Genomic DNA, 17050 nt, shown 5'->3' on the forward strand with positions numbered 1-17050 from the left:
AGTAGAATAGTTGGGCAAACAATTCAGCAAGTAGATAATGTACCTGAACAATACAGTTAACTTGAACTAATTGACATTGACATAAGTTCTTCCTTAAAAGCAAAAGCTGCATGCTTTCACATGAAAAGCAGCAAAGCTTCAAGAGGTTCTTCCACGTTTACTATTTTCCCAGATATATGAGAATTTGGCATTGGGGTGTGTGTCCTCTTTGGATCTATGTGCTTTTTGTAGCTCACTTCCTACTGAGGTCTATTTTAAGGCTTTCCAAAAAGGTCAGGCAAGGTGGCTCACACCTGAATTCAGGTGTGATTCAGTATTTTGGGAGGCTGAGGTTAGCAGATTGCCTGAGCTCAAGAGTTCGAGATCAGCCTGGGCAACACAGTGAAACCCAGTCTCTACTAAAAATTGCAAAATATTAGCTGGGCGTGGCACCGCGTGCCTGTAGTCCCAGCTACTAGGGAGGCTAAGGCAGGAGAATCGCTTGAACCCGGGAGGTGGAAGTTGCAGTGAGCTGAGATCATGCCATCGCACTCCGGCCTGGGCAACAGAGTAAGACTCCATCTCCAAAAAAAAAAAAAAAACTTATCAAAAAATGATAGAATTCCATGGTGTATCTGCGCTACATTTTCTTAATCCAGTCTATCATTATTGGACATTTGGATTGGTTCCAAGTCTTTGCTATTGTGAATAGTGCCGCAATAAACATGTGTATGCATGTGTCTTTATAGCAGCATGATTTATAATCCTTTGGGTATATACCCAGTAATGGGATGGCTGGGTCAATGGAATACTATGTAGCCATAAAAAATGATGAGTTCATGTCCTTTGTAGGGACATGGATGAAGCTGGAAACCATCATTCTCAGCAAACTATCACAAGGACAAAAAACCAAACACCGCATGTTCTCACTTAGAGGTGGGAATTGAACAATGAGAACACATGGACACAGGAAGGGGAACATCACACACCGGGGACTGTTGTGGGGTTGGGGGAGGTGAGAGGGATAGCATTAGGAGATATACCTAATGCTAAATGATGAGTTAATGGGTGCAGCACACCAACATGGCACATGTATACATATGTAACAAACCTGCACGTTGTGCACATGTACCCCAAAACTTAAAGTATAATAATAATAAAATTTTTTTAAAAATGACAGAATTTTCAGATGAGGTTAGTGTTCTTTGGTGACTTATTCTCAAAACCTCATTAGGTTTCTCATTTATTTACTTCTAGTCAGTTTCATGTATGAGTAACAACACTGAAAGTTATTTTTGAAATAATTCTTAGTCTTTATTTCCTCTCTTCCTGGCTCCCTTAAGCTACCTTGAGGAGATGAGGCCTGAATAGGGTATGTTTCAAATCTAATCACTTTATTGAAATAAGTGATGGAAAAAAGTACAAACTACATTACATCTTGTCTTTGCCAATAAAACAATATTTAGAATGCTGTCTTCTGTTATTTAGGGTCTAGAAGCTATCATTGTTTTTAAAATCCTGTAAGTCCCAAATATATGCTTTCCCTTTATCCTTGCATTTCTGCTTCTAAGCATTCTTGTTTCCTTCTCCTATATTGCCAAACAGATCCAGTGGCAACGAAGACATATGAAAGTGAACTTTCTCAACTTCCTTTCCCCGGCTCAGTAACCATTTGATTTGTCTTCCAAGTTATTGCAAGCAAAAGATGTATTATTATCTTGCATGCAAATTACAAAGATCAAGAGCTAGTTATCACTTCATATGTGTTTCCTTCCTCCATTCAACCACTGGGCCAATGTTTCATATTTTTAAAAATGTTAGTAATGGCTCTCCAATTTTAGTATCAATTTATGTATTAACACTAATTAATATTTTCATAATTGATTGTAATATAGTTATAAAGAACATATAATTAGAATCAATAAACATTAATTAATATATTAACATTATTTATGTATTAATTTAAGTATTAATAAGAATGAGCCATACTAGCTGCTAAAACAAACAATACAGAAGCTCAGTAGCTAGAAACAATTAAGATTAGGGCGTGTGTGTGTGTATGTTTTCACATACCAAGATTCAACACTGGGCAACAGAGGAAGGTGAGGAACTCTGCTCTACAGAGAAATTTTGGGAGCAGCCTCTTTTTCATGGTGTGGTTTTATTACATTCAAAATGTGACTTCAATAACTAATTTATCAGATAGGAGAAAAATAGGAAGAAGGCAAAGAAAATCTTAACTACACATTTCTGCTGTTACATTGGTAGGAACTAGTGCTATGGTTTGGCTTTGTGTCCTCACCCAAATCTCATGTCAAACTGTAATACTCACCTGTCTGGAGAAGGATCTGTTGGGAGGTGACTGGTTCATGGGGGAAGTTCCCCAATGTGGTTCTCCTGATCATGAGTGAGTTCTCATGAGATCTGATGGTTTAAAAGTTTGTGGCAGTTCCCCCTCACTCACTCTTCTCTCCTGACACCCTATAAGATGCGCCTTGCTTCCCTTCGCCTTCTGCCATGATTGTAAGTTTCCTGAGACCATCCAGTCATGCTTCCTGTCAAGCCCGCAGAACTGTGAGCCAATTAAACCTCTTTTCTTCATAAATTACCCAGTCTCAGGGAGTTCTCTATAGTAGTGTGAAAATGAACGAATACAACTAGCTACAGAGATATTTCATGCAACAGAACAGTCTGGGAAACAGAAAGTTAAATATGTACAAAGGACTCACAGGAAATGAAGAATACACTGTGATAGGAGAGAAAGAAAGATAGCAGATAGCTCTGACTTGTACTGGTATTTGTGACAAGACAAATTTTGGAGGGCTGAAAGAAGCTGAAACTGCATCCAACTGCTATTTGAACCAATTACGGTTGCCAGGTTGAATAACTATTTGCTCATTTGTTGCTTACAGGAGCCATAAGCCAACAAAGAAGAAGCTAATCATTTTTTCCATTACCTAGTGTCCCTAAGGGCACAAATAGCAGCAAGTCAGTTTAAAAGGACAAATGTCTGTAGATTCCCAGTTCCAGCATCACAGAGATAACTATAGAAAATGGGTGGATTTTGAGTTGAGTGAAAATAGCTTAATAAGTGGTACAGTTTTTCTGACCTATCATTTGAAAAGGTGTCCCCACATCTTGCCCCAGTTCTGGTAACTAAGAACTAATAATACCCACTAACATTATTACACAGTGCATTGCAATTTACAAATTAATGGTTTCTCAAATGATGCTCCTTGACTGCAAATCTGTACTTGGTAACATTATTAGAACCATAGTTACATTAAAAGGAAGCCCTTGCGTTATTAATTTTGCCAGCATATATTTTACCCGCCACTATCTGCAACCACCAGAAATGGGTTGCATTTTAGGGGCACCGATTTTGCTGGTTGATTTCCCCAGTGATGATTATTGGCTTGAAAACCACATACCTGTGACTGATCATCATCATTTCATTCAAGGGAGCATCTTCTGCTGTTTGTCTTCAATTCTGCTCATCTCAAGAGCTGATTTTGTCCAAATGTAATCATCTAGCTCCAATTCCTAGTTGATTTCTGAAAACGAGTTGCCGAAGAAGTTCCATATCCAAGATAATTATATTTTTAAACCATTGGCAAAGGAAATAAGTTCAGCTTAACAGATGTTTCATCTATTTATTGCTATTAAACAAACATTCCACCTAACAACAACTTTATTAGGTCACATGGTTTTATGGGTCAGGATTTGGGCAGGGCCTCTGTGAGCAATTCTTCTGCTCCATGCAAACCCCACTGGGGTCACACAGTACTCTTTAGCCATTGGGGTTGCCTGGAGGGTACACGATGGCTACAACCATAAGGCTGTCATCTCCAAGGCTCACTTCAGGTGGTTTCCTCCCTTTCAATGGAATTTTAGGGATTTTCCATGGTATCTCTGCAGCAGGGTAATGGGACATTTTTCATGTTGACTCAGGTGAGTCAGATCTCCAAGACCTGACTCAGGTAACTCAAGTCTCCAAGAAACAGAAACCAAGACAAAAGCTGTCAGTCCTCTTAAAAGCTAGATCCAGAGTTGGCACAGAGTCACTTTGCAGTAATCAGTGGAAAGGAGATATTCTTCATGTTGCCTATGCCTTACATAAGAGAGAATTTTGTAGAAGAGGCGTCTTGCTTCATACCTAAGCATTTAGGCAGAATTAATAAGATTCACACATGCTGATGAAAGGACTAATGAGGTTTTCTTGAACATGTCAGCCTTCTCAGGAACAAACAAACAAACAAAAAAAATAAAAAACAGTCTACGAGTATGAAGTTTTGCTTTTCCAATAATTTCAAACCATAGGAAAAATAAGAAACATTGCCCATGTGCTAGACAATTTCTCAAATAGCAGTCTAAAATTGTATCTTAATTTCAAGATTGAGAAGTTGATCATAGCCATACATGAAACTCCACATGAGTACAATCCAGGGAAAAGACTGTTCAATTCAGCCATATGGTGAGATTTAGTGCCTTTCCCTCAACAATGCAGAGAATATGGGACTTTCAAACAATATACTCAGGATTTAATTTGGGCTGCAAAATTTTAAGTCTTTTAACTTGTATCAGAAGTGTAGTCATCCCCATCTTTTAGCTTGCAACATCCTTAACTTGCTATTTGTCTCAATTCACCAAACCTTCCTGATATATCCCCATCCTTCTTTTAAGAAGCTTATTATTATCATTATTATTATTGTGCTTCAGTAAGAGGTGGGAAAGAAGTCTTCATTATGTAAAATGTGATATATAAATCTAAGTGGAGTGCTTCTAAAAGTAGAATGTCTGCCAAGTTCTCTAGCAGCTTCACCAGTGTATAATTAAGTACTCATTTAAAGTATATGTTTGTGTGAAGGGAGAGTGTGGAACTCAAAAATAGAATTTGTTGTGTTTTTCTTCTGTATTTTTAAATTATATGTTAGATTCTAGTTATGACAGCTATGACTTTTAAAGTAACAAAACTGGATTTTCAATTCTAGTAATATGGTGGATAAAGGACCAGAGAAACCCTCTTGATACAGGATACATAAAAAGTCCTGCATAAAATGTAGGTCTAGTATGAAATAAGATAATCTTTAGAGGATAAAGATGGAAAGAAAAAGCAAATTTACAACAGTACTGAGGACTGATTATGTTATATTTCCTGGAGCATCTGATTTTCTCTGCTGCTCTAAAGCTGATTTTTGAAATAGTTGTTTTTGTGGTAAACGGGACATGAAGCCTGAGATCCATGCAATGCAAGTGGGTTTAATATAAGACCCTAATATTCGGTCTGCATTTACAAAAGCCAACACCATAACTAAATTGAAGGATAAATAACACAGAGAGAGACGGACAAGACAGCTGAGTATCTCATCTTTAGCTTTGAGTGGAGAGTAAGGTAAGATAAAAATGTTTATACAGAACTGTGTGTATGTGTGTGTATACATGTGTACATGCATGCACACATGCACACAAACACGTACACAAGTACTTTGCGAATTTCTAAACAAAATCATGATTTTATATAAGTTAGGGACATGTTTAAATATCTCTGTGTTAAAACCTTCTCAAAGCTGATAATTTAGTGTAAGGGCAGAAGGAAAACATAATTTAACACCAGGATTGAAAGATCTTTCACAGATGAGGTTTAAGTAAAGGTGATTTCACAATAGTAGCAATGACAAAAGAATAAATAAAAAATATCCAATATACAAGAAAAAAATTACTGTGACGAAAGCTAATGAAGAAAAAACCATGAAATTAAATACATAAAGGCGGTGTATTCTGAATTCATCAGAGAGAAACTAAGTGTATTACCCATATTTAAAGATTATGTAATATTTAAATAAAGAAGGAATAAGTAACCATCAAATTAACAGATATATTTGTAAAAGAGTTGAATAGATCTTGTAAAAATTACGTGTATATATGTAATTTTAATTTTATATACATAATATACATATATGAACAATATATATGTAATTGAACAATCAATGAACCATTTCAGTATGGTGTTAGACACAGCAAAAAAGAGAAATAACAAGTGATATATTTTATAATGCAGAAAAACTGCAGATATAAACAGATGAAAAAATATATAAAACATATTAAGTGACACTTATGGATGAGAGGGTCAAAAACAGAGACACATGAAGTTCTGGGGAGAAATCCTCAAATAGGAAGAGTTAATATTTAGAAAAATGATCACTGAGAATTTTCCAAAATTTATAAAACAAATAAATCATCGGATTCACAATGACTGAAGAACCTTATAAATCCAAAAGTTGAAAAGAAAATCAACTAAAATAAGACAACAAAATTAATCTACAGCAATATTTCATAATTTAAGTATAAAACCCCAAAGTAACAGAAAATATCTTACAAGTAGCCAGAAAGAAAAATACATTATAAGAAAATAAACAACATATAAACAGAGCTGACTTCTCAAAAGTATAAAAAGACAGAAATCGGGCCGGGCGTAGTGGCTCATGCCTGTAATCCCAGCACCTTGGGAGGCTGAGACGGGTGGACCATCTGAGATAGGGAGTTCCAGACCAGCCTGACAAACATGGAGAAACCCTATCTCTACTAAAAATACAAAATTAGCCGGGCGCGGTGGTGCACGCCTGTAGTCCCAGCTTCTGGAGAGACTGAGAATCGCTTGAACCCAGGAGGTGGAGGTTGCAGTGAGCCGACATCGCACCACTGAACTCCAGCCTGGCAACAGAGCGAGATTCCATCTCAAAAAAAAAAAAAACAAAAGCAAAGACAAAAACAAAACAAAACAAAACACAAATAGGTTTAACAATATTGTCAAAATACTGAAAGAAAATAATTGAAATACTGGAAATATATTTAACTTTACATTGGCGGTATAATGATAACATTTTTAAAAACTGAACATTGCTCTTTAAAGACTCATTGATAGAGCATCTAAAAATGTACATTTGAGATTAAAGAAGCACTGTAAAGCAAGAGAAATAGTAAATATGTGGATAAAATATAAGAAAATGTTTATAAATAGTGTCTTTTGGTGTTAAAATTTATAAGATACATTTTAAATGTGCACAATCTAAAACATGTAAATAAGGAAGGTGTTCAATTGTGAATTAACATATTCTAAGCTCTTCATTGGAACTTTAGAATTGCTCATGTGTCTCTTAAATTTTCATCGGCATTATTATCTTTTTCCTGCCTGAATTTGCACATTTTCTTATTGAACTAGTCCGTCCCATTTTCCTAATCATGCCTTCTGCTGTGACTAATATTTTTAAAATACATTTCTTAATTTGGATATTGTATTTTTCATTTTTGGAATACCAGTTTGATTCTTTAATACAGCTCCAATTCTTTGTTTAAATTCATCCATGTTATCTACCTTTTCCTCTATTTCCTTAAACATAATAATCATGTATTTTTAAAATTCATTATCTGCCACTTCCAATATCTGGATTATCTCTGGCCTGTGTATATTGTCAGCCCTTTCTTTCAAACATCAGTTATGTTCAATTTTCTCTTTGCCCAATTTTCAGATTAGCCCACCTGGGATTTTGATACAGAGTCTTGTGGATCCTCAGCCTTGTGGGGAATTCAAAATTCAAACAACAGGAGACAATGTTCTGCCATTCAGAGTTTCCAGTGCAGGTTGCTTGTCTCCTAATCCACGTAGTTTAAGATATAGGAATGTCTTGGGTTAAAACAAGAATTGTGTTTGATGACTTCTGCCTTGTAAGACTCACAGGTCTTTGCTTCCCAAACCTCACAGACCAGACGAGATTATTCTCTGACTTTTAGAAACTTTCAGCTTAAATCCCTAGCTTCACAAGCAGCAGCAAACCCCAGCCAATATGCCATGGGAAAAACTCACCATGATTTCTGTTGCCTCAAATTTCTAATTTGTCATGCTAACACTAATAACTGTTCAATCATTTGCTTGTTTCTTTTACCCCTAGCAGAGGTTTTCTGCCTGAATAAGGTGGATCCGTAATTCGAATCTAAAAACAGGAGATTATCCCAGGAAATTTTTAAGTTGGAGATGTTCATTTTGCCTCAGAGAAATTCTCTCTTTTCTGAAATTTTAATTTCTAATTCTGATTGCTTACATAGTTTTATGACGCCTTTAAATAATTAAATTTATAATTCAACTTCCTAGTTGTAAACGTGTTGTTCTGCCATGAGCTTCTAAATCCAACCCAGAATTCTTGCGAGTCTCTTAAGACTAAGAATATTGAAGCACATTTTCATATATTTACCGACCGTTTGGATATCTTATTTGTATTGCTGAGCTTTTCATATATGTATGTATGTATGTATGTATGTATGTATGTATGTATGTATATATATATATATATTTTTTTTCTTATTGATTTACAAGCTTTTAAAAGTATACTCAATATGATTCGGTTGATGTTTATATATCTTGCAAATATCTTCTCCTGATCTAAAGCTTGACTTTTTACTTCCTTAATTGGTAAACAGAAAATTATAATTATAATTTAGTTCAACTTGCAAACAGTTTTCTTCATAGTGATATGTGAGTCTAGTTTAATATAACTTTTCCTATCTCATGATCATGAATATATTCTTCATTGCTACCTCTTTGAAGGTTTATTGATCTATTATCCTCATTTAGATAAAAAACTCACCAGAAATGATTTCATATGGTATAATGACCAAGGTATGCTACATTATTATTCTATGTACATATCCAAAGGATCCAATGCAATTTGGTGAAAAGGCTGCCTTTTCCTACTCTTCTACTTGCCAACTGTATAATAAATCAAATGTTCATATTCATGTGTGAGTCTATTACCAAACTCTATTGTGTCTCATTTGGCAGTTTGTCTATTCTTCGGCAAACATTATGCTGTCTTAATTAACTTTAAATTTATTATGTATTCATATAAAGTATAATAAGTCTTCCAACTTAATTCATCAACATTGCCTCTTTAGATGCTTCAATAGCTTTCTTAGTCTGGCCTATTTTTGTTTCTGTATGTATTAAGGTAATATTTATTCAGTAAAATGCACATGACAGTAAGCATAGAGCTCTATTAATATTTACCTACATATACAACGATATAACTACTACAATAAGCTTGTCAGCTTACACACACACACACACACACACACACACACACACACATACACACACACACATTACCTGTGGAGATTTTGTAGGTGTTTCGTGATAGATTGACTATTTTGGTCCTATTTGGTCATATCTCTAAATCTATGCAATGTTACTCTACAGTTCATCTCTTCAAAAAAAATATAGTTTGTTTCCATTCCTCTAAAATCTGAGTTGTCTTCATTACTTACATGGCCCAAGATGTAGTGAGTTAATACTGTGTCAGTCACCCAAGTGATGCTGTGCCAGTCCAAGCCTAGGCCTCAAGAGATATTGTGTGGTTCCACACTGTCTCATGAGCCATTTATTATCATAAAAGCATTTCCAGGCTAGTCTATAGCAGGGATATAAGAGCAGAGCCACATTGCTCTAGCCAGTAGTCAGTCAACCTCCAGAAGCAGAGCTGCCTAACTGTAGAAGCATGATGAAGCCTAGCTGAGATAAACAGCATCCAGCTAGACCCACAGGCCAATCCATAGTAAAATGAGCTTCACAGGTGATTGTTATTTTATATCACTATATTTTGGAAGCACTTCTTTTCAGGGCATTATTTTGGCAATATGTGACCAATATAATAACTGGCATCTTCATAATATTGAATCCTCTATATCATAAACATAATTACTCTTAGTGTACTATTAATTCAAATCTTTAACTTCTCTCAATAAAATGATTGTGTACCTATGTATGTGTGTGTATATGTGTAGGGATCTTACATATATCCTTTTAGATTTACTTCTACATATTTAATAATTTTTATGCTATGTCAAATTATGTCTTTTACATTCCATTATCATTTCAATATATTTTTGTATTATACTCATATAATATATATAGTAATTGTGTATTGACATTGCACTCCATAAAATTGTTAAATTCAGTTATTCAGTATACTGGGTATATACCAAAAGGAATATAAATCATGCTGGTATAAAGACACATTCACATATATGTTTATTGCGGCACTATTCACAATAGCAAAGACTTGGAACCAACCCAAATGTCCAACAATGATAGACTGGATTAAGAAAATGTGGCACATATACACCATGGAATACTATGCAGCCATAAAAAATGAGGAGTTCATGTCCTTTGTAGGGACATGGATGAAGCTGGAAACCATCATTCTCAGCAAACTATCACAAGGACAAAAAACCAAACACCACATGTTCTCACTCATAGGTGGGAAGTGAACAATGAGAACACTTGGACACAGGAAGGGGAACATCACACACTGGGGCCTGTTGTGGGGTGGGGGGAGGTGAGAGGGATAGCATTAGGAGATACACCTAATGTAAATAACGAGTTAATGGAGTGCAGCACACCAACATGGCACATGTATACATATGTAACAAACCTGCACGTTGTGCACATGTACCCTAGAACTTAAAGTATAATAACTATATATATAAAAACAATATATTTAAGAATTTTTTACTCTCTATGTAAAAATAATCTTTGCAGTTAATGACAATCTTCTTTATTTGTTTTCAATCCATTTATCTTTTAAATATTCTTTTTGCTTTATGGTCCTGGCATAGATTTCTAGCCCAATGAAGAACCAACCATTGAAATGATGTTTTTGTCAATTGTTCATAGACACTCCATATCAGATTAAGGAAGTACTCTCTTTTATTTCCGGGTTTCTAAAATTTAATTTGTAAGCTAAATTGCTGATAAATTGTATCAAATGCTCATTTTGTACATACAAAATAATTATATTATTTTGCATCCATGTCCATGTCTATATGTCTCCTCTTTTCTGTATTATTGTCAGGTTTTGAGTGTCAGAGTTCTGCTGTCCTCATAGAATCAGCCGAGAAGACTTTATGTATCTGGAAGAATTTACCATTAAAGACATTTAAGCACAGAATTGTCTGTGTTAAAATGACTTAATTGTAGAATCAAGTAACTACAGAATAAGTTGATATTTTGTTTCTTCTCGTATCTGTTTTTAAAATTTACTTTTCGTAAATTTTCAGTTGTGTTAGTTTCATAATATGTCTTTTTAATGTCAAAATAATCCATAATTTTGCCTCAATTTTTCTTCCTGATATCAGTCACTTTTTTAAAAAATATGTCTTGGAAAATGTTTATGACTTAGTAATCTTTTAAAGCATATCCATTTGATTTTAGTGGTCTTTTCTAGTATTGTTCTATATTATATTAATGAACACTTATATAATATTTTCTTCCCTCCATTTAAGTTTAATTTCCTATGCTAATTCTAACTTTTGTAGATGATTTTTAACCTTTCTCTTCTTATAATATATACATTTAAGGCTCTATATGCCTTTCTAACCACATCTTTATTTTCCAGCTTTTCTCATATACAGTATTTTTCTGTCACTGAATTTAATGTTTAGAATATTGTTTAATAGCAATTGTTAATCTTTTATCCATTCATTATTTACAACCAGTATTGCTAAATTTCTTATTATTTTTTAGTGTTTATGTTTCCCTAATGGTTATCAATCTCTGTTTAATTCGATTTCATGAGAGAACATTTTAGTATAATTTCAATCAAGTGAAGTTTATTGAAATTTGCTTTATGGTCCAGTATATTGTTAATTTTTGTAAATATCTTATGTGCACTTACAAAATATGTATTCTTCAGTTTTAAGGAGTGGTCATTTATATTTCAATTACATTTAATTATGTTGCACATATCTAGTATACGACTCTTTTTTTTATTTATTTTTTTTTTTTGCATTTATTCAATGAGTTACTAAGAGTTGTGTGTCGAAATCATCCACTATGTCTTCAATTGCTATGGTGGGAAGAAGGAATGTCCAAGAGCTGCAATATAACTTTTGGTGGTGATAGATATGTTCATCATTGTGATCGTAATTGTCATATGGTGTATACATATATTAAATATTATCATACAATATACTTTAAATATGCTAAATGTGTTGTATATAAACTACATCTCCATAAAGGTGTTAAAATGAGCCACTATATTTTACCACCTAATAAAGGAGAAAATCCAGATGATCATCTTAATAGATACAAAAAAATTTTGATTAATTTTAACATTAATTTGTAAAATAATGTTATTAGATAATAATGTATACTAGAACTTTACATAAAATTTCTTAATCTATTTTAGAAAATAGGATGTACACACAGACACACACACACACACATACCACTATTTAGTGGCAAAATATTCAAAACCATTCCCAATGGAATGAGTTAAGTTCACTTGATATTGCTACATATATCAAACACAGTATTATTAAACCTAGATACAGTTAGCTATATAAAAAGTAGTAACTTAATAAATATTGATGGATAAGTAAATAAATTCATAGGTAGAAGGTAAGACAAATGTGTTTAGAATAATACTTCCAATCTCTAGCAGACTTTCTCAACTGCAGTTCTTGAGAAAAGTGTGCCTGAATACCCTAAGTCATCAACTGTGTGTAAAGAATAAACTTATCTCCCATGCATGTTGACTGGCACGGATTCTGTACCATCCCTGGAAGAACCTAATTGTTCTGCCATCATTTTCTGTGTACCAAGGCTTAGATTAAGAATTCTGGGTGAGTAAGGCTAATAGAAGCAAGGACTCAAGATTCTAATGAACATTTGTGCAGATTTCTAAGTACTGTATGTCTACGAGTAATTCGTATGTTTTGTGAATTTTCTTGAAAAGTTGACTTTTTTTGAAGAATTTTCTTATTGACAAGACAGAACACCATGTGCTGACACCTAAAAGGTAATAAAACAGCCATCAACCACTTTACTAAAAGATCCTCAAGGATATTTACAAATGTTTCCTTTAATGAGTGACTATGTCTTGTTCTGAATTTCCTCCACCTGCTCAAAAAGTCTTGGAAATAGTTCACTGCCCTCAGTAAGTTTTGTCAGCAAGAGAGAAAGTTTGTAAGTTAATGCTCAAATGCAGCAATCATTACTTGTTATTTTTTAATTTAATTTTTGTATAAATTATCTCTGTGCAACTATCATTAAAGCTAATAACCCTAAAAAGGATTAAGATTAGAAAATAATGCTGTCAGTGACAAAGCTCATTAACAGCCTTTATCACTACAAGCTGATGAACTACATCTAGGATAATTGGTCTAATTATAATACATTTGTTTCTTTAGCCAGGTATTCCTTGCTTCACTCTCTACTGATTACTTATGGGTCTCAGTTTGGCCAATTAACTTTCTCTTCCCACTCTATCCATTTCTAAAATTGATAGTGTATAGCTTAGGTGTGGCTTGCTGTCAGTGTGCCTGTGCTCTGGATAGTTAAGGGCTGAATTAAGAAGACAAGAAGTAGAGAGACAGAGGTAGCTTTATCCTAGAATGCAGGACATAAAGTAGATATAGAAAGAATCATAATTATTTTGGGGTTTCTACCTATTTAAGTGAGGTTGTTAACATCGTTTTTTTTTTGTTGTTTTTTGTTTTTTGTTTTTTGTTTTTTTGAGACAGAGTCTCGCTCTGTCACCCAGGCTGGAGTGCAGTGGCATGATCTCGGCTCACTGCAAGCTCCGCCTCTCGGGCTCACGCCATTCTCCTGCCTCAGCCACCTGAGTAGCTGGGACTCCAGGCACCCGCCACCACACCCGGCTAATTTTTTGTATTTTTAGTAGAGACGGGGTTTCACCGTGTTAGCCAGAATGGTCTCAATCTCCTGACCTCGTGATCTACCTGCCTCGGCCTCCTAAAGTGCTGGGATTACAGGCGTGAGCCACCACGCCCGGCCTGTTAACATGTATTTAAACCTTAACAGTACCGTAGACTTCTGATATATTCTAGCCTATTCATTCTCACAAAGCATTTTAAATTATTTTATTTTTATGATAAGTAACAGGCCACCCAACTACAAGTGGCTTAACAAAAAAAATAGTTTACATTTTATGTAAAATGTAGTCTGGAATTAGAGAATTACACATTTGGAAAAGTAGCTAACGAATAACTCTAAGGAACACTTCGCTTAAGTTCTCTACCATCCTCAGGATATCAGTTTTTATTTCCTTTGTCTATAGTCCTTTATAGTTTTAGGATGGCTTCCATAGGCTAGAAACAGGACAGAAACAAGGACAATGAAAGCAAATCATCACATGATTTCCCCTTCTATTACCAGAAAAAAATCCCAGAAGAACTTATCTTACATCTCATTGGCCAAAAATTGATGATCCATTCATGCATAGATGAGCGGGAGATTGGTATAACACCTGAATTTTTCATTATTTGTCAAAAGAAAGGCTTAGAATAAAAGGTGCTCAGTAATGACTTCTGACTATCTAACTGCTTACCTTTGAATATATGTATACCTCCAAAATTCATGTGCTGGAACTTAAACCCCAATGTGATAGCATTAAAAGATAGGACCTTTGGGAGATAATTGAGTCATGAGGTCAGAGCACTCATGAATGGAATTAGCCACCTTATGAAAGGGCTGAAAGGAACTAGCTAGGCCCTTTATACCCTTTCATTCCTTTTTTCTCTTCCATTCCTTCACCCCATAAAGACATAGTGTTCATATCCTCCCCTCGATGAGACAACAAGGTACCATCTTGGAAGCAGAGACTAGGTCCTCACCAGACACTGAACCTACTGGCTCCTTGATCATGGAAGTTCTAGCCTTCAGAACTGTGAGAAAACAAAATTCTATTATTTATAAATTACCTAGTCTGGGACATTTTGTTATAGCAAAACGATGGACAAAGACACCAACTGAAAGTGTAAGCAGGAATACAGTCCCTTTTCTAGTAAGTGGAAATCTCTATGGAACTTTGTTTCTTTCTGCTTATCTTGATTATATGGTGTAAATTTCACAGAGGGACAAATTTGAATTAAAGTACTTGGAGGTGTGTCAGTGTTTTCAGCTGAGTTCTTATTGAATATTAAGGTCCACTATAATGAGAATGATCAAGTAATCCATTGTCCATAATACACGTTTGAGAGTGAAAAGGGGACTAGTAATAATTATGCTTGGACAAGTGAGAGCTCAGCAAACCAAGCAAACTGGTACATAAGGTCACCTTATTTTTAATAACCATATTTACATCTCAAAGCCACAGTATCAGTGACTCCTGACTGTTGATGTTATCACCGATACAGGAAAAAGTGACATAATTAAAAACAGAAAAAAATAGGCCTATGTGCAATTTTGAGAAAAATGTAAAATTCCTAATTCAATAATTGATAGAACCAATAAAATACTGCACCAGTTTTTCCTGTCTGAAGCTCATTTCTCATATTTTGCATGGCTGACTAAAGCACTGTTTAATCAATTATGTTTTCTTAGCATATTGTCTCATCCTAAACAAACTTCCTTAAGAAATCATTTATAGGAGCCATAATTGACTAATATTTTCCCATGTTTACATTCTGCATAGAATGCATTAGAGTTAGATATTTTTGTTATTTATTTAATCATTGCTAGTCACTCCCCTGCTCAAATGTAAGCTCCTGAGAGCAGTATTTTCTGCCTTCCTAACTGTTGTTCCCCAATTTTTCGACCAGTGTTTCAAAAAGAGGATGTACACAATAAATATGTCTTGAATGAATAGATGCCTGAATCAACAGTGATAAGCTCATTAAAAAATAGAATAAAATTGGTCAGACTCTAATGAAGAGACATAATATAACATAAATATTTAAAGAAAAGCTGCATAATGAAAAAAATTTTAAATGTGTGTGTAAGAGAATACAGACTACAACCACATGAACAGAAAAAAATTAAGAATTTAAAGAAATATAAATGTGCTAATTCCTTCACCTTCCATAGCAGGAGATTAAAAGTTGATAATCTACAAAATATAAATTTCAGCCTATTATTACAAAATAGAAAGGCAACCAGTCATAAACTAAAATTCAGACTCTACACATTTAAAATAACTCGAAGAGGGATAAAAGAAAGCAAGCATAAATAATATAGAAATATAACAAATATGGCAAATATTGATACAAAGAAATTAAACAAATTAATCTAAAAACAGAGGGGCTGCAAGACGGCTAACTAGGTACATCTGGTACCTGCCACTTTCACAAAAAGGAATCAAAATAGCAAGTAGATAAACACACTTCAAAGAGATCTTTTAAGAGAGAATAGTGGAACTCAGCAGAGAAGTGACAGAAAACACGTAACGTAAGGAACGAGAGACAAGCAAGGCAGCCTGCTTGGCTAGGATAGACTGGAAACCTGGAATAACTCCCCAATCTGGGGAAAGGGTAAGTGAATGACCACCAGGGGTTCACATTCTCACTGAAAACTCCTACAGTCCTAGTCATGGGACAGCCCTGAGACTAACATAAGAAGCCTCTGGGAGATCATGGAATGGCATTGCTCCAGAGAAGCAGCTTCCATTGAGTCCCACAGACTGCCAAGTTTCAGGCAGCTATGGCATTGCACCATTTTGAGCATCCAGCCCCTACCAGACTGCATCCTGGTCTGGGGTAAAACAGCCCCTGCATATCCACAGCTCCAGATCCCCATAGACATTCCTTGCCCACACCCACCTTTGCTGCCAGCAGCTGCCACCAGGGCCAAAGTGGGAGCCACCGGCAGCAATGAAACCCCCACAACAGAGGGGCAGCATTAATGAGAGTCTACCCTATCCACAGCCACTGCTGCTGCTGACTGCTGCTGCCACCAGGCCAAAGCATAAACCACCCCATCCCTCCAGCAGGACAATCATATGTTTGTAAATGCTCTGAGGACAAATGCAACTGCTACTCTGGGCTGCCACTATCAGGCACAAAGTGTAAAAGAAGCATATACCTCCAGCTGCCTGTCTATGGCTATTTCCACAGAAATAAATCCTGTACAATGCAGTAGGAGGGAAACAGCACAGCTGCTGCTGTCCCCACCTGAACCTTCTGCTGGTAGCCTGGAGATCATCCCACCTCTGTCTACCACAGCTAACACCTGCACACACTTCCAAGGGGCCTGGCAACAGGTCTTCCAAGCCAAGTCTGCCTC

The sequence above is a fragment of the Pan troglodytes genome, chromosome 2, assembly GCF_028858775.2.
Source record: "Pan troglodytes isolate AG18354 chromosome 2, NHGRI_mPanTro3-v2.0_pri, whole genome shotgun sequence".
In the NCBI taxonomy this organism is placed as follows: Eukaryota; Metazoa; Chordata; class Mammalia; order Primates; family Hominidae; genus Pan; species Pan troglodytes.